Raw genomic sequence first — 18080 nt, 5'->3', positions numbered from 1 at the left:
TGCCAAACCAGTACGGACTGTGGGAGCGCCCAAGTGTTGCTGACTGCTTAGTGCTGGGATCTCTGCTCTGAGAGTACTGGGTAAAAGGTGAGACACTAGATTAAAGTACAAGAGACAAAGCTGTTCCTGCCTCATGTCTTTCCCAGAGGCTGCTGCCTTCATGGCTGCAGCAATAGTATGCAGCCACAGCCCTGTACCTTTCAGCATCGCCAGATTTCTCCCATCAGTTACAGGGGTTTTTCTTTCTCAAAACTTTGGGCTATAAAAGTCTGGTTCTGGAGCAGCTTCCTGTGTGGTCCAGCTGTCCTGCCACTGAAGCCATAAGCTCTGGAAGGAAGGTAGGGCAGTAAATTGCTCCTATCTGTGTCTTTATCCCATGTGTGGGCAGTCCAGTGCCTTCACAAAACAAGATCTGTCTCTCACAGATGCTCTTCACAGCAGAATGTATCAGCTTTCTTTTTATTTTCTGTTTTCAAGTTGCACTTTATTACATTAGAGTGAAACCATCATTAACAACAAATGGTCTTAAACTGTAAATCCAACTATTCTCCACAGTATAACGAGCTGCCTTGAAGGTCAGACTGGCTTTTTACAGCTTGGGTCCTATTATGCATTACACAAGCCAGAGCACAACATTTGCTTTTATACTGAGTAAGGTACGAGTGAGATCAAGATCATGACAGAGAGCTGTGATAGCTTTGAAGGGCTGCCGTGTAACTCATCTGCTGCTGGAGGTGCCTTAGAGCATGTGTGTCCCCAGACGGGGCTCAAGTTGCGGTTTTAAGTAGTGATTTCCAACATTAAACAGGAGACATGTCACAGATCAGAGTCCAAACCAACAAGCTCTGCAGGCCTTTAGGTTGGGCTCTCTGCTGGCAGCTGACATGGGGAAGAGGAGCTTCAAGGGGGGGGAGGAAAGTGAAGCAGAGAAACACTGTGTGAGTGGTTGCAGGGCACTGGGGAAGAAAAATAAGCTCCTGAACTAAGAGGTGGGAAAACTCTTGAGTGAGAAATGAAAAAACTTTTTTTTTTTTTCAAGGTCTGTTCTTGTCTTGGGCTATGGCCTCAGGCAGGTTAATTGTTCTCTGGTATGTCTCTTTAGCTTGTTGGAGCCGTGCTGCAAGTGTGCTGTAGGAGAGATTGTCTGTACAAGTATTGGGAGTGCAGGGCATAATGGCCCTGATTTGACTCAAGTGCTGTAGCAATATACTTTCTAACATACACAGGGAAAAAAACAGCACTATTGTTATAAGTACCCCTGGAACCGGCTTTTATGCTCATCCTGCAGACCTCCCCCTCCCTTAGATAACTCCTTTCAGAGCCAGTGCACCAGCCAAGCAGTGGAGTTGTGCAGAATAAAACATGCTGGTTCCAGTGGCTTGAGATGCATCAAAACCCTCCTCACACTCAAAAGCAGCCACACGGCTGGCGGGAGCATGAGGTCATCACCAAAACTGTGCGTTGCGTGATATCTTATGCCATTCAGGAAGAGCAGGCTGTTTCTATGGCTACTACTGCCTTTCTCTCAAACACATGTACCATTGATTCTGACGAGATCATATTATATTATAGAAAATAATTACTCACTACTTCACACTGCAGCATTTGTTCAGCTAGGAAATATCTGACTTCCTATAATAAAGACATTTTCCATTTAATGTATTGTTATAAACGGGTAGGATTTTCCTCATCTCTGATTTATAAATGCATCCAGTTTGGCCTTGAAAATCCTTGTTCTGGTTTCCATGACAACAGGTCTGCTTTCTTGAGGCTATTTCTTCCCTTCATCTTGGGTGGGGAAGAGTTGCCATCCCCTTCCAGTAACAGCATGATGGGCAAGCAACGCGATTGCCTTGAAGGAAAATCTGCAGACCTGAAACCAGAAACTTCAGCCAGTTTTTTGAAATACAAGTGAGACATGCATGAGGAGAATAGCACTACAAACCTAGCACAGGCTTGAGTCAGATTTTTTGTACACAGAAAGTCAAGTGCATATGTAACCCCAGGAAATATAGTCATACACTGCACTGTTACGTACTTAACAAACCAATCCAGTAGCCCTGAATAACAGTGTTGGCACGTAGGACATTAACCAAAGATCTAGACAGTCTGTTCATATTGTAACTTTATAGATTAATTAGTACTGAATGCAGTTGATTGTTTGAAACAGACTCTCAGTATCTATTTATTTTTTTTCCTCAATAAGTCCCGTTTTCAGTAATGGACTGCTAGGACTGTCTCTTTCATAGATCATTCGTGGGTCAACCTTATTCCTTCAATGTGAAACAGTGCATTTGAGATTGTGGCTAGTAAAGGCATCATAAATAATTCATAGCTGCTTTGCAAGGATCTTTCTAGTGGTTTCTTGCAATTTTAACATTTCCAGGAAAAATTAAGATAGCTGCTGGTAAGGCATGGTTGAAATAGTTTAGTAACTGCTGTTCTAAAATGATAAAGAGGTGGGTTTTGCAAATTCCTCAGAAATCTGTGGAGAAGGTCTTGGTTCCCTTTTCCTGCAGAGAAGAATCATGATGTACCTACACCTTTGTAAGTAATAAGTATCTTCAAATATGCAGCCCACTAACGTTGCAGATGACATGTTTTTTCTTCTGCTTTACATAGGGTAGTTCTTAATTTATGTGAGTAAAAGACGTTACAGAACCATAATGTCTAAGGTATCATTGTATTACAGCATTATAATCTCATTTGCATTTGAGCTGGGAGCAGCATCAGCAATCATCTTGCTGTTCCTTAAACTAGGGATTAGTTCCTTAAGCTAGGGTTGTTCCCCTTGTTTAGTCTGAATTCTAGAGTTCCCAGCCCATCTTTTGGAGCAAAAGATCCAAGTGTAGGTTAGGTATTCTCCATTAAGATAGAATGCAGGATTATCTCATTTAGGCATGTTTTATCCATATTATTATAACCTGTACAAAGAGAAAGCATTTCTGTAATTTATGTTGGAGGCTAACCTTTGAGTCCTAAGGAAAGAACACCTAGTTCCAAGCTATGCAATACCTAACGCATCTCATGGTGGGATGAGATTGCCGACCGTACATAAGCATCACTGAAAGCCAAGACGGTTAAGAGTGAATCAATATCAGAAACAACACAAAAGTGATTTAGTGATTGCCTTATATAACCATGCACAGGTTTTCCCTTTTGTCATGACTAAAATATGATGATCAGCCTGCCATAACAGCAAGCCCCTTGGTGAGAATGAAGTCATAGCAGTACAATTTCTAGCTGTACAGCCAACTAGAAACAATATAAATGTGCTTGTTTTCTGTGCCCTACTGTTACATGTAGGGGATTAAAAAAGTGAGTCAGTTGCTGGAAAACATACTGACCCTGTGGCAGTGGAATGACTCTTAAGAAAGCTCTCGCATTCTGTAAAGACTAATTAGAAGAGTGATGAGTGATAAATTTTTTCTTTGACTAAAGCAAGGACATAGAAAGGAGACACAACTGAAAGCGGTGAAACCTACACAATTGCATATTGCATTTTCAACTTTTCAGATACCAGCTTTTCCTTCACTAAATTTCTATTACACTTCTAACACTTTTGTGGTTTCATGACCCAGGGCTTTGGAAAAAACATGATTTTTACATGTTTGGGTTGGTTTTCATTTCTTTTGGTACAACTTCATGCGATATTGCATCCTACAGAAGTATTATATTGAATTTCTGAATTTTGTTTATGGCACTGTCTGAAAGTTCCTCCAAACAGTTAACTGATTCCTGCTTTTCGTGTAGCCCAGGGCAAGTTTAAAGGAAATAAATGTAACATGAGTTAGTCATCCTTAAATAGTCTTAAAGCAGGGAGTCCTACATTAACAGCAGGCTGATAATAAGCTCTGCTATGTTATCTCAGTAAAGCTTTTCTCATGACGCCGAATAAATTTATGAGCTGTCATTTATTTGTTTGTTTGCTTTTTCTCAGCAGGAGAATTTATTGTCTGGTTGCTGAAGTATCAATTATTCTTGTAAAATTGAATAATACTGTCCTAGGATCATACATACAGAAGTTAACATAATTTGAGACATGATAAAAATTAGTAAGATACCAGCTCTGTTAAGGCATCTGTGATAGGTACTTTTTTGTATGCTAAAGGATAACTTTTATGTTAGAAGAACAGCAAAGAATTGGGTTAAAAAGAGCCAGCAGACTTGATCTAACCCTGTAATTTTTTATTTTTGCAGGCTTCTGCTGTCAGACCATCTGCAGCTGTTGTCAGTGAACCATTGATCTGACCTCTGAGAGGTAGAAACCCATTCTGTTCCCTAGCTGGTCGTTCCAGTATTTTTATTCTAGCATTTAAATTGGATTTTATTCAATTTTATTTAAATCCATTATATCAATACTTAATGAACAGAAGCCCTCCCACTCTGCTCTGTGGTGTCCCATTGTATACCAGCATTTTATTCTTTTTTGTGTCCTATACATATTCATTTCCCTTAATCTTTCATGCTAATGTATGTTTCTCTTTCCCATTCCTTTTCTCCTCTTGATTATTATTAAATGCCTGGATGATACTTAAATGTCAGAAAAGCCCTGAGAAATGTCACATACTGGAGGAGAACACAATAGTTTATGTTTAAAAAGCCCTGAGCATGGTAATATCTGCTTTTCAGGCTGTGGGGCTGTTCTGGCCACCTCTCAGAAAGAATAGATCTCTTGAGAGAAACAGATTTATGTTGCTGATGGTGTTTTGATTTTGAACTTTGATACTGAAATTGGAGTCTCAGAAATGAATCCTACCTTCTCTCTGGTTCATCTCTGCCCTGACATGATAATGGGTCACTTGGAGCAATCAGCTGGTTTCATTAATTATTAATGCTAACACATGGCAAAAGCAATTTGGAGATTCACTGGATGTGTGTGGGTCTGTTGATGGAAATGTAAAGGGGGCAATTATCAATCTGAAAATAAATGAGAGTGGCAAGTGCCAGAGAGGAGGGGGAATCGGCAGAAGGATTAGGCATAGATGGAAGAATAAAAAGGTATTTTATTCTTACAGTCCAATGCATATCTTAAGTTACATTAGAGGGAAAATTCCTAACGCAGGGCATGTAGTTCACATGAGTATTAGATTACTTGGCTGAACTGTGGTCTACGCAAATATGCATTTATAAACCTTTACAAGAATTTTGATACTTGCTGAGTGTATAGAAAAAGCAGTAAGCTATTCACTATTAGGGAACTGTATACCTAGGCAAACAAGAATATAACCCTCATCCATGCATTTTAGTAGCTTTCTTGTGTATTTACGCTGAGGGGAGAACACAGAAGTCTTGAGACCATGGAATAAGGCTGCTATATAACATGAGTGCTGTTTGGAGGTGGCCTTTTATCTACAACAGCTTAGGTAGTCCAATGAGCAACAATACTTACTGCCACTGTAGGAAAGGAACTGTATGAATTTGCCCGAAGCGTGATACAATGGGAGGGGTTATTCCTGCGGTCTCTCCCTCTGCTACATAGGTGCTGTGCCTCATAACAGGAGCTCGTGTCCTGGTAGTTTCAAAATGGCTGAAAAAATCAAGAGCAGGAGGAGCTTTCTGTCTCCCTAAAGAAAAAGATTACATTGACAAGCTTGGTGTACAACAATAACGTCTTATTTGAATATCTTAAAGAATGGTTCCTGAGGGAGCAGTGTGTTCGAAACCTCTACCCTAGCCTCTGATGTATTGCCAGGGTCTGCTGGCCTTCTTTATATGTTGACTGGATTCAGCTTCCAGGAGAGCGTTCCCTGCCGACGGCCACAGGCCCCAGTGACGGCAGAGCCATCTGTGACACAGCTCCAGATATGTCAGCCCAGTTTTATTCTGCGTTACCGAGCCGCAGTGGCACTGGAAGGCAAGGCTAGAAAGGTTAACAGCTTCCCCCTTGCCCCCCAAATTGCTAAGGAGGGTTAGTACAGGGGAGAATAAAAAGAAGCAGCTTTCTTTTGTTTAAGCTGCTGCAGCTCATGCAGTGCCACAGACTAATGAAACTCCAGACTGTCTGATGGAGTTTTTCCCACAAAGCAAAATATTAGCTAAGTCAATTGATCACATCTTCATTTCTTGAGGGAGCGTTCAGCCCACACATCCTATTGTGTGTCTGATCACAAAGACGTGTCTGCTGTAGCAATATTGTGTTATCTCACAAATGCTTTGTGCTACGTCTCAAGCTGTTGCCTCTGATGTAAAAGGAAATGGAAATTCTCACTCAGAAGATGTACCTGACAAATAAATAAATTCTTGTAAATTCAGTGTCCCAAACTTGGGAAATTACAGTAGCTGCTGCTGCAAAATACTGTGATAAATCCCCATCCATCTGGAATGTTTCCATAATCCACTACAGATTGCCAATTAATTGCACACTTAGTTCTATGTAATAAGGACAGATAATAGGCTGGATTATTTTAAGTCCCCCAGAGGCAGTGGAAATGCATCACAATATTCTTAAATAGCATATTTTTATTAAAGCAGTGCCTGCAAGCTTCTGTCTGGGACTGGAAACCTATTGTGCTAGGAACTATACAAGTAATGAAAGGCCAGTTTTACAGCACATAGTCCTATTAAGTGAAGCACTTAATTGCTTACTTCAAGTACCAGTTTAAATAAACCAATCTCATCTATTTTCTAATTAAATGTGGGAAATTATAGTGTGGCTGGTTGGGACACATGGGTTTTAAATCCTCTTCTAGAGCAGAACTGTAAATAGTCTGTTTTATGCTGTTAAGATTAAAATGAGACTTGTGTCACAGAAAGATACCTTTGAACAATGGTGTGTGAAATATTTAGGACTTTGCACACATAAATAAATCACAGATTTTTGGCTAATTTATTGAGAATCTTCCCTGGGCAGTTTGGATTTAGACTAAAATTCTGATTCATTAAAACAGTCACATAATGGGAAGATGTAATTTTAAAAACAGTTACATTTAATTTTATTTGGATTAATCAAGTTTTTCCATGCTCTACTGAGCATAATGTAATTGATGACCTTTTCCTGCTTACAGTAGTTTTAGTATTTTACTGCAGTGTTTCTGGGAAGCAGCTCGGTAAACAGTAATTGTTGTCCAGAGAAAAGAAAAGGGAAAAATCTGTATGTTTTGAATCAAGTCAGTTTGTCACAGGATTGTTGAGGTCCAAAGCAATTATACATCTTCACATTTTATTTCATTTACTGCTACAGTTGTTCCTGCATACCTGTGACAACCACAGGAGACTCATGTAATTTTTTCAGTTTAAAATTTTCCTGAACATTTTGTGTTTGTCTTGTATAACTGGCAACATTTTAGTACATGGAGTCATAATACTAGGTATAGCTCTGTACAACCGTGTGGAAGTCACTAGCGTAGTACCAGAGAAGGTACACTGGTGCAGAGAGAACATTTTAGCTTGAATTGCTCTCAGAAAAGTTTTGGATTAATCTAGAATGCCTTGGAGGGCTCCCACTGAAATGCTGCCACCTGTAACTATAACTTGTCCTGAAAACTAGCAGATTTTTTACTTTCTGAACATGTTGGTCCTGTGTGTGAGTTTTTCAGAAAGGAGAAAGCTGACCACTTAGAACAGTTTGCTGCTATCAAGAACAACGAATTTACTTTGCTGTTTCCTCCCGTCTCTTGAGGTTGCCACATGACTGATGAGGCAAAAATTCTGTCATGCACCACTACGTGTGAGAAAAACCAGACTGAGCCTGGACCTCCCTGCCTCCTCATGTATTATACATCTGAAACTCATGATAATTTCATAGGATATCACTCTCTAAACATAGTGTCTTCATGACCTAGGGCCTCTGGGTCTTCCTAGTAGCAGGCACCACATAAATAAAGCATTCAGCTCCACCTTCACTTTTGTCCTGTAGATTCAGTTTAGCTTAATTCCCAAGGGTGCCAAGCATGCATTTGCCAGTTACAACAAGGGATACTTTATTTATTACCCCTGGAATCACGAAGCTCTTGTGTCCTTTGGGAGAGTCATCTTGCATTTAGCCTCCCGCAAGCCCATATGCAGGAGACATTACAATTTTAGAATAATTTAGCTTTTCTATGTTTATAGCGAGAAGTCACTTCAATAGATTATGACTAGGTGGGTGGGTGTTCCTCTCTCTTAAATGCAAGGGTGTTTGGGTTTTTTTGCTGTTCTCAATTGGTTTTAATACTATAAAACTAGAGAATCTGACTCCTGTTATCCTGTCAAAGATGTTAGTAATGAGAGCAGTGGTTACTAACCAAATAGACAACTGCCACTGTCTCTTTTCAGTTCTGATGAGACTTTTTTCCTTTTAGCTGTCTCTGAAATCCACCAGGCTGGGAAGTGTCTGCATCTCTTGTAGGCATATGAGTGCCCTGATATTAGGTTGTGGGAATGCTGATTAGAGCCATTTGATCTGGATTGGTATTAAAGTGCCTAGACAAACTCATTCTCTCAGCTCAAGATAAAACTGTTGGTTCCTCACATGCAACAGATTTCAGGTTTTGCACACCTTAATTACAAGGGGATGGTTTCCTGAATCCAAAACCTTCTGAATGTTAAAACTGAATTCCATTAAAGTTTCTCTGCAATAGAGATAAACTTGATCCTTGCTACGCTTCTTTTTTTTTTTCTTTTTAATTAACAAAAAAAGCCACTTCTGAATATAAGACTGGATTTTCATCTAACTTTAAGACATCTTCTCACTAAGTATGGCAAATTACCAGCACCTTTCTCATGCCCAGCTGCAAAGTATTTTAACATCTGATCATCCTGTCATAGGAACAGGAATGAGTAACAAATGAATGCCTGCTGGCAGAAAAGAAAAAAAGCATGCTATCCAGTTAGCACATGTATGTGCATGTTTCTGTAAAATAAATACACGTTATGAGCACAAATCTATACACTCGTGCATGCCATTATAGCTGGGTGTATTTACACATTAGATAGAATCTTTTTTGCTTTGCTGTGTTAATGGGTTAATTTCAGAACAGATACACCAACTACTGAGCATATAAATTACTTGAGTCACGTTGAAGTTCTTGTCATTTATACCACCCATATAGTTACAGGGCTGTGTTTTCCTAACTATATAACCAGCTGTTTGTGTTTCTCATGTACATTTGCTGAAATTTGTTGTTCTGAAGTAACTTCTGCTTTGATGCCACAACTGAGTGATAAGAAGTGGCAAATATTTTTGTCTGTGTGTGTATGTAGATCTACTATATATTTAACAAACGGCATTCTTTCTGCCCCCACCTCCACAAACATAGTCTTGTAAATCTAAATCAAAGCCCATTCAGAAATTTTCATTTTAAGTGGTTTCATCTTACTGTAATTACCAAGTCGTGTGAGGAGTAGCTAAACAATTGTCTGCACAACAATGGAGATGAAATAAAGATAGCCTCTAATTAATTCCATCTAGGTTATAATTAATTTTGACTGAGTTGCTCAGGACAATATCCTTAAGTCTCACAGACTTCTATAAAGAAGACTGATCACCAGCTGCTGCTCTTTGATTTTTAAAGCAGATGGGACTATTTCCAGCTATTGCTTAAAAGGAAATGATGAGGGTGAGGGTAGAGAGTGATTGATTGGCTTTGAATAGGCCTTGGGGTAAGACTGCTAGAAGGAATGGTCTGTTGACAAGTTAGTCTGTGACAATGTCTTTTAAAGATTTTAGAGATGTTTTGTTGTAATTTGTCTTTAAATTTGTAAGAACCCCTTTTTGTGTTGCTAGAAAAAAAAGTAAAAATCTGTGATGCAATGCTATGTCAGTAAGTATTTCATCATGTGCTGTGTGTTAAATCTGCTTTGGGTCATAGTAGTGCTAAAGGCAGTGATGAAGGATACAAGCATCAACGTTTCTAGTCTTTGTCATTTTGTAGAAACAAAAGAGGGAAAATATCTGTTAGATCATTTTCCTAGTTCTGTCTGTCAATGTAGAGTTGTACTCTACTTCATTATACAAGAGGCTTTGGTGAATAATTCATTAAAAGTAAATTAACTGAAAAATTCTGTCACTTCTTTTGTTTGCTGATAAATTACAAAATTCTCATATGGATTTGTTGTTAGAAATTATTTATAAATTTATGGAATAAATAAATCCCAGCTTGCTGGTAGGTTGTGCTCATTGGGAGTAATGGATGTATAAACTGATAGTATAGCACTTACTGAAATACCGTTTTATTTTGATTTCTTGATTGGATAGCTTCTAGAACTAGCTAATACCTGGCATGTTCTTAGTTATGCCTTTTAGTGCAAAAGATGGAAATTAAGGTTGGAAATTATCTTTTTTTCACTATCTCTAGTAAAACACTTGTGTAAAAAGAGAGCAGGTATGTGACATCTTTGGGGGTAAAACTTCCACATCTGAGAACGACCACCTGCAACTGTTAGTGAGGAGGAAAAGTCAAAATACTTTCCCCATTATGATATGTATTAGGAATAGATAGAAAGGCTGATGATTTAAATGTTAAATTATGGTATATCAAATATTTTTTCTATGAACTTCTTGTTCAGTCTGCATTTTCCTGTGCTAAATTTTCTGCTTCCTACCATTGTGTTTGGGTGCCTTTTCACTGCTGTAGCATACACACCATCCTAGTAATTCTTAAAGACCCAGTACCATGTGCTTTTGAAGGCAAAATTCTCACTGAAAACTGTTTAAAAGTAAGATCTGTTAATATGTGAGAAAAGAAATTGCCAAAAAAAATTGATGAGCATTCTATGTCTCATACTGGGCTTTGAAACTGGGACAAAATGCATTCACTATTATAACCTTTCTACTGTGCGTGTTATTCAACTCGAGTCCAAATCAATTCTTGTGTCCTGTTTAGTCTGAGGGAGAGAACTTACAGTCCTGTTTTTAGGAAAGCATCAGTGTAATGTGTGGAAACGCTGCTCGTGTCAACTGTTTGCGTTACCTTGAATGTGATAGTTGTGGAATCTGTTTAGTGGGTTGGTTTTCTTCCCCCCACCCCTCCCTCTTTTCTTTTAATTCAGAAGACTATTTTCTCATTTGCCCTACAGGGCTTTAATGTTTTTTAAAGCCAATGAGATCATTACAGTGCTTTAACTTGCCTTTTACATAATGGAAGCCACAAAGTTTCAAGTAGTAATTCTTGCATTGAACCCAAGAATCATGCTCTGTAAATTCCTTCTTTTTCCCCTTAACACATTTTGGTTTTCCCAACTGAGTAGTGTATTTTAGTAATTGTAGGCATTAATCAGTTCTAGGCAGGTTGGCACCCCTGAAGCAACATGCAGCACCCTGAGAAACTGCTGAAGTAAAGGTACAGCTTGTCACCACCTGTGTGACAATGTGCTGAAGACTTCAACAATCTTCAGCTGGCTTCCGTCAGTATCATTGCTGATTTTTTTGTAGGGAAGAGGCACGTCCCATCTATTTTATAAAGCTGTCACAATGCTGGGTTATAATCCTGCTGAATATGTGTCTAGGTTTTCAAATACATGAAGACTGGAAGTGGGTTTTCCCCCACTCCCCCCTTTGGTTCTCCCTCTTTAGCAGTGTTGCACTTCCCTTCTTTCCAGTTCTGCGTCCTGTAAAGCACTGCACAGGCAGCTTCCCTGCTCTCTAGCAATTTCCAGCCTGCCCGGACAACAAGAATAAGCTGTCTTCTAACATAACTAACATACTGAAGTGGTAGAGTTATGGTTTTCAGCCTAATACCTGTCCCCACTAGAGTGGGTGAGTAATTCTGCTCTTTGTTTAAGAGGAGAGATTAAGTGACTCACACATTTGTCCTTTTCTTCAAAGGATTCTTCCATGCTGGCAAAATTTCCGGTGGCAAGTTCTAGAGAAAATTCAAGGAAGATCTGCAGTTTTGCATTGCTTGCTTCTGGCTTATTCAGGTATGTTGTTAAACTAGCCATGAATCCTTATTATCTACTTTTGGACTGCATGACAGGAGCAGAAATCCCGCTCCATGTACTAACAAACTGGTAGACTTGGCCTGTGACTCATTACTGAATAGGCACAGGAGGTCTGTCCTTTTCCAAGACCTCTAAGATTTCCTCATTAAACTCTTTAGGAGAAAGAGGAGGAATTAAAAAACCATAGAACTCTTCTGAAATCCCTGCCTGAGATTTTTCAGAGTTAACGCACATCTTGTGTACCAAGCTGGAATGTAAAAGACTTTGTTAAGGGGCTTTATGTGTGTATGTTAAAATGTTCTAAACGCTGGCTGCATGTGCTTGTTCTGGTTCAAGACTTTCACTAGTTCTTCCAAGTGGGGATTTCTCAGGCTGAAGTCCTCTGAGGCTGAGGGCACAAGCAGCTTTCCATAACTACCTGTCCTCAGTATGAATACCTAATTCTGCCTAAGGCACAGTAATGAGATTTCTCTGGTGATTTTATGACTTGAATGACTTTATTCAGTGGTAATGCAGGATTATTGTGTTCCTGCCCTTCTATTTTCTTCTTACATTTCCACTTGGGTCCTGCTTTTGTCCTGCCTTCAGTTTTGTCAAAGGAATTTGTTATACAGCAAAGTGGATCAGGGAACTGATGCAGCTTAAAAATCACCTGATTTTAAAGCCAGATCAGTCTCCTGACAGGTTCACATTGCGGCCTCTTGGGCACCTATGAGTAAGAAAAGGGTGGTATTATCATGAGTTGGTGATGTGATGTGGTTTTTAGCCACATAAATCCAGCCTGAGGGGCATGTTCGTGATGTTGACTGGGCTCTCTGTACTGAACAGGGAAAACATACTGCAGCTCTTCTGAAAGCAGTGCTAACATCTGACCAAGAGGCCAGTCACTCATAAAAATGAAGCTCAACCCTGAGACCAATCTAAGAAGGGTTATTTGGTAGGAAGCTGAAACTCTAGGGAGAGAAGCGATTTCTGTTTTTGTGAAGAGAGTACGTGTAAACTCTGTCCACCCACCTTATCTTCATCTAGGTTCCTGTTTTGGGCTGTGACCCTGTTTGTAACCACACCAAGTGTATGTGATGATGGGAGCGGGGTCTGGGAGCATCCCTTCTCAGAAATAGGTTGTATGAATTTATTGTGGGTTGACTTTTGCTTTAAGTTTGGTAAGGGACTGTCAGTTGGGATTGTTGCACTGGGATATTCATTGAGTCCTGGACTCAGTGGGTTATGGATTTGACTTGGGATTTCTTCGGTACTGCTAACACAGAATTGCTCCCTCAAAGGAAGCGATATCTTGAAAGGTCATAAACCCCTGTCCCAAAACCCTGGGTTTGGGGCAGTGATTTCCTTCTGCAGTCCATTGAGACCAGTTCCTGCACCAAGTTCTTTGTCCAGTAAGAATTCCTCATGTTTCTATACAGTGTCTGCTCTTTGTTTCCTACATGTCTATATCTTTAATATCTTACCTGGTAATGTGAAATACTTCTGCTTGTTCTGTACAGCAGAAACTGGGAAAACATAGATATAATTCTGGCTGCTACTACCAACTTTTCTCCTTTCTAGACTTTGATCTGTTCACGGTCAATGGTGGAGCACGACCTCCGAGCTGTAGTACCTAGAGTTAAGTGAGTGTAGTGAGGGACTCAACAGACTTCTGCACCTTGAAGCTGGACCCCATCACAAAAGGCACTGATTTAGACGTGGGAATGGCTTGCTCTAGGATGGTTATGAGTCCCCTCCATCACAAGCTAGCTACCTGTCCTGCTTCTACTTCAAATTCCCACAGAAACTGATTTTGGTCAAAAGGGCTCTTAGGGCAATAGTAATAATTAATAAGAAAGAATAAGAATGCTTTAGTTTCTGGTCCTGCCAAGAGTAGTTTCCAGGACTCGGGCCATAATTCTCTAAAGATGATCTTAGTGTGGATAATTGTAAGAGATGATTAGTCTTCTGACTCGTTCTTTTGGTTGGTCACTTGGGGGGGGGTGTTGGGGTGGGTGGGGGGGTGGGGAAACTGAGGCATACTGAGGTGAACAAGCTTGCTTGAAATGTAGCCAGCTAGGAGCAGACCAGTAGAACTGGGCGATAGGTCTCAGAATATTTTTGCTTAGCATTTCCCCTTCCCCCCCACCCCTTTTTTTTTGGTGGCTCTTAATTAATAAACTTAGGAAGACAATGGGCTTGCTTTTCTTAGTTCCTTTCTTAGTCCCTTCGGAGCAATCTACAGACCTCTAGTGCTTCATGCACTACAGTTTAAAAATGCACCAAGCCATCTCATATCCTGTTCTCTGACTTTCCTCAACTTTTCTTTGAACTAGAACTCAGAAATAATTACAACAGAAATAAGCAAAGTGCATGTGTCTAAAAATACTTTAGTATTTGTGAGAGCATTTTAAAATTACAAGCTATGGAAATGGCCTGATCAGAGAGGATTCTTCTGTAGCAAAGATCTTGACCAACCTGTAGGTTTACTATTTTTTCCTGATGTATTGCTGAGATATGCAGAATAGATTTCTTTTCCTTGTGAATAATTTTTGTTTCAGCTTCCAGTAATTCTTGAAAAGGAACTTAGTCGGATCCTGAGAGAGAAAAGTAGAAAGGAGAACTAGACAGCCGCACCCTGTTTCCACACATCTCTCTTCATGCTTCCTCTGCTCTTTGCAGTCAATGTCTCAATGTTAGTTCCCTCTTGGACACATGAAATGCCAATCCAGTGTCATTTTAAGTTGCAGACACTGAAACCAAAGGCCTTTTTATGGTGTCTTAGTTGTGCCTCCTTTGTCCATTTGAAACAGGCTTTTCAAACTTAAGAAGCTTACTTAACCAAGGGTTTAAAGCTATTTTTATCCAGCACAAAGTGTGCATGGAGGGAAGGCATTCGGAGATGGAGGACAATACTGTTTGGTTTTCCTCAAGGTCTCTTGTATGCTTGAGAGAGGTGACACTATTTTCCAGAAAACCTAAATAATACTCGGTAATCCTGTACACTTACACTGTTTGGCTCAACAGTTTGAGGGACAAAGAGAGGCAAATTAATTTGCAAAATCTCACTGGTGTAGTCAATTCAAATCAATTGTAATTCTATTACTCTGGATGGCACTAATTTGTGCTAAGATTCTGGGCAGAATAATTTAGGTTGGAAAAGACCTTTGAGATCATCAAGTCCAGCCATTAACTCCAGACTGCCAAGTCCACCACTAAACCATGTCACTAAGGATCCTTATCTCTGAGACATTAGAGTCCTATCAAATACATTGGAAATGTCTCCTGCCTAGACCACTGCTCCTGCACTGTTTGTGGTAATAAGCAACAGCCCTCCCATGTTCACCTCGCTGATCAGGTACTAAAATTGCCACTGTTGTAATAATATATCAAAGTGTAAAATCCTTTTGAAACACAGCTCCATCGTACAGCTTGGAGGTTAGCAGACCCCTTTATGCTTCAATTCCCCAGTAGTTACTGGAAGTGTTTATGTAGATGCCAACTTGTGGGAGTGAGCTTCACAGAATTACAAATACTAGTGCAAAGATGACCGATACAGCCTTGCAGGCTTTACAAGAGCAGCCATATCGCTATTATAAGACAGTTTCACTCCACCTTAAAGGAAGAGGCATTTTGTTGCCATTGTGAGCTTTTAATCACTCCAATTACAGTGCTTTTCCCATCCTGACAGCTGGCATGCACAGGAGTCCCTTGTTAAAGCTTGCATGAGAGGTGGATTTTTTTATTTTTTTTTTCAGTCGAGTAAATGACCACAGCACTAAGCACAGTCCCAACACCACCCAGCAATTTGCTCAGCTGGAGAGCTTGCTGATTTCACACAGCAGATGTTTAATGCAGTAGCCACTATAATATGCACAATAACTGCCCTTCCAGACTACGCAGCAACACAAAGTGTGCTGAATCCAGAGGGTTATTAAAAAGCCACTGTACCAGAGTTAACATTAAAGAGCTCTGTTAAAAAAGCTGTGCTTATTGTAGCTGGAGGTTTAGCAACGCAGGCTATTTGGCTTTTGAATCACAAGTGGGTAAATTCTATGGTAACAGAATAAAAATGCATGTGAGTATGTAGAAGGAAACATATTCTGTAATCCACGTAAAGTATCGATGTTGTCTCAAGTGTTAGGAGAAGTTTAGTACCCGGCCTTGCTCTCTTGCAGCTTCTGAATGGCCATACTGTGCTGACTTCTCAGGCAAGATTCTGTGGAGCTTTTTGCTAATGGAGGTGAACTCTTTCCCCTTCCTAGCCTTGTGAAAAGTTCTGACGTTTTCACTGAGAATATTGCTTCTCATGCACTTGATGAGCAAAGAGTCCAAATCCAGGCCCAGCTGCACTGCGAGCTTTCACAGCAATTGTAATTTGCCTCTTTAAAGCTCATATCCCAGAATTAGACCCTGTTGCTTGCATACAAATTGAGTACTGAAGCCTGAAGAAGGGCTGTGGGTTTTACCCCCCAGGAGGTCCATCATGACTTATGATGGGTCAAGGATTTAGTAACTAGCCAAAGGCCAGAGAGGAAGTTCAGCATGTGTTTTTGTCTTAGCAGCAATGCCAGCTTATGCAGCTCTCTGGTTGACCTTCCAGTATCCTGAGCTGTGGAACTGATTAGGCTGAAGAGTTATTTATTTTTTTAAAACTGGTTGTGTTTGGGGTTTTTTTTGGTTGTTCCCCTTCCCCCCCCCCAATGAAGTCTGCTCTTTTCCTTCACTTGGCTTATCCAAACAGTCAGATACTTCTGGTACAATGAAAGAGATGGTTCTAGATCATGCTTAATTGTTCCTGTAGCCGTATTACCCAACATCTTACTATTACTGCAAAGTCATTAAACTCTCAGGAGTTCCTTAGAGTGTCTTCAGGAATGTGTTCTCTGGGAAACCTCTCCAAATAGCACTGAGTTGAGAACCCCCACTTAAAACTTTCTGTCTAAATCAGATACAAAAGCCCTATTTGAGAAGAAACAAGTCAATGCATTTGCTACCCTGGCCCATTAACACAAACTAACTTATGCACCAAAATCAGCTGCATTACAGAGTTCACCAAGGATAACCTGGCTACCTTTTGCCTTCCCATCTCGGCTTTTCTTGGAGTGGGACATACAAGGCTGTGTTAACAAATGCCAGATCTCAGACTAGTAAAGAACCTGCCAGAGGAGAATGGTTCTATACCAGCTCCCTTGTAAATCTTTCCTCTTAATCCCAATGGGCCTCTCAGCTCTCTGTAGCTGGCTGCTTTGACCTTTTTTATTTTTGGTTTAATATACAGCTTCTCTTCAGTGCTGAGCTGGAACTGTAGCTTTTGGTGCCTTTCCTAGCAATCAGAAAGACTTACAAAACTGTTGGCTTCAGCTCCAATACAAATAACAATGAAACCAGGAGCCAAGAAATGTGAGCAAAATACAAATACCCTGGAGAGAGATGTGTCATGGCTGTGGTTTTACACCTGCCTCCCATGCCCTCCTTCTCCCTGCTATAAAAGTTTGTTTGAAAGTTGCAGAATAAAAGTTGCTATGTGATCTCTTTCTCATTTATAACAGTGCAGAGCTACAGGCTTTCTTTTGTCTCTGACCCCAGAGAAACTGCTTGCAGGATTATGTGCTCATCTTCTGTATATCCTGGGAGCTAAAGGTCCCCTTTGGGATCCTAAGCGTGCTCCAGTAAGTAAATGGGTGCTGGTTGTTCTCAGTACCTTGCAGAAATAACCTTAGTGTTGCGGGGCAGGAGGGGGCAGTTTAGGTGTTGGGTATTTTTTTTCTTCTCCCTTCAAGATTCAGTCTTGCTGTTCAAAGGTAACTTCAAACTTTCATTGATTTCACTGTGCGAGGGTCTAGATCCCAGATTTGCTGTACCCTGAATCTCCCCAGCCAGACCACTCCATGAGATCCTGAAAAACTGCTCTAAAGGTACAGCTTTGCTGACTGCCTGGGCCCAGCAAACTCTACACCTTACTTTCCAAAGTAAGAAGGTGGCTTAGCATGCCTTAGGAACAGGCTTTGAAATATGAAATTATCTTTAAAAGGTGCTTTTTAGTTGTGCTAGCTACTTGTACTAATCCTTACCCAAAATTTGTGATGCAAGCATCTGCTTGGTGATACTACAGGCAGTTGCAGGTGTCCAGGAGCTATAGAAGGGCTGCTCTGAATATGTGCAGACACCAGAGAGGGCACAAACTGCCCACTTGTATGTTGCTTGCTTCAGATCTGCCTTTATTCAGAAAGGCT

General features: G+C 40.3%; 1 protein-coding gene across 15 annotated transcripts in view; it reads left to right on the top strand.

Moving 5' to 3' along the window:
* The window catches only part of KLHL36 (kelch like family member 36), a 97777-nt gene that overhangs the window by 5501 nt on the left and 74196 nt on the right, over positions 1 to 18080 (top strand). For 9 of the 15 annotated variants that reach the window (XM_056361180.1, XM_056361166.1, XM_056361174.1 and 6 more), the window contains exons 1-2: positions 11486 to 11632; positions 11747 to 11841. The gene's annotated coding sequence lies outside the window, so the exon portion shown is untranslated. Of the gene's footprint in view, positions 1 to 4200; positions 4262 to 11485; positions 11678 to 11746; positions 11842 to 18080 lie in introns of those variants that run through there. The other 6 variants (XM_056361181.1, XM_056361177.1, XM_056361172.1 and 3 more) reach the window with 2 other exon arrangements.

Source organism: Falco biarmicus, chromosome 15 (assembly GCF_023638135.1).
Source record: "Falco biarmicus isolate bFalBia1 chromosome 15, bFalBia1.pri, whole genome shotgun sequence".
Classification (NCBI taxonomy): Eukaryota; Metazoa; Chordata; class Aves; order Falconiformes; family Falconidae; genus Falco; species Falco biarmicus.
Note: the sequence above shows the minus strand (reverse complement) of the source record. Positions and strands in the feature narration are given on the sequence as shown.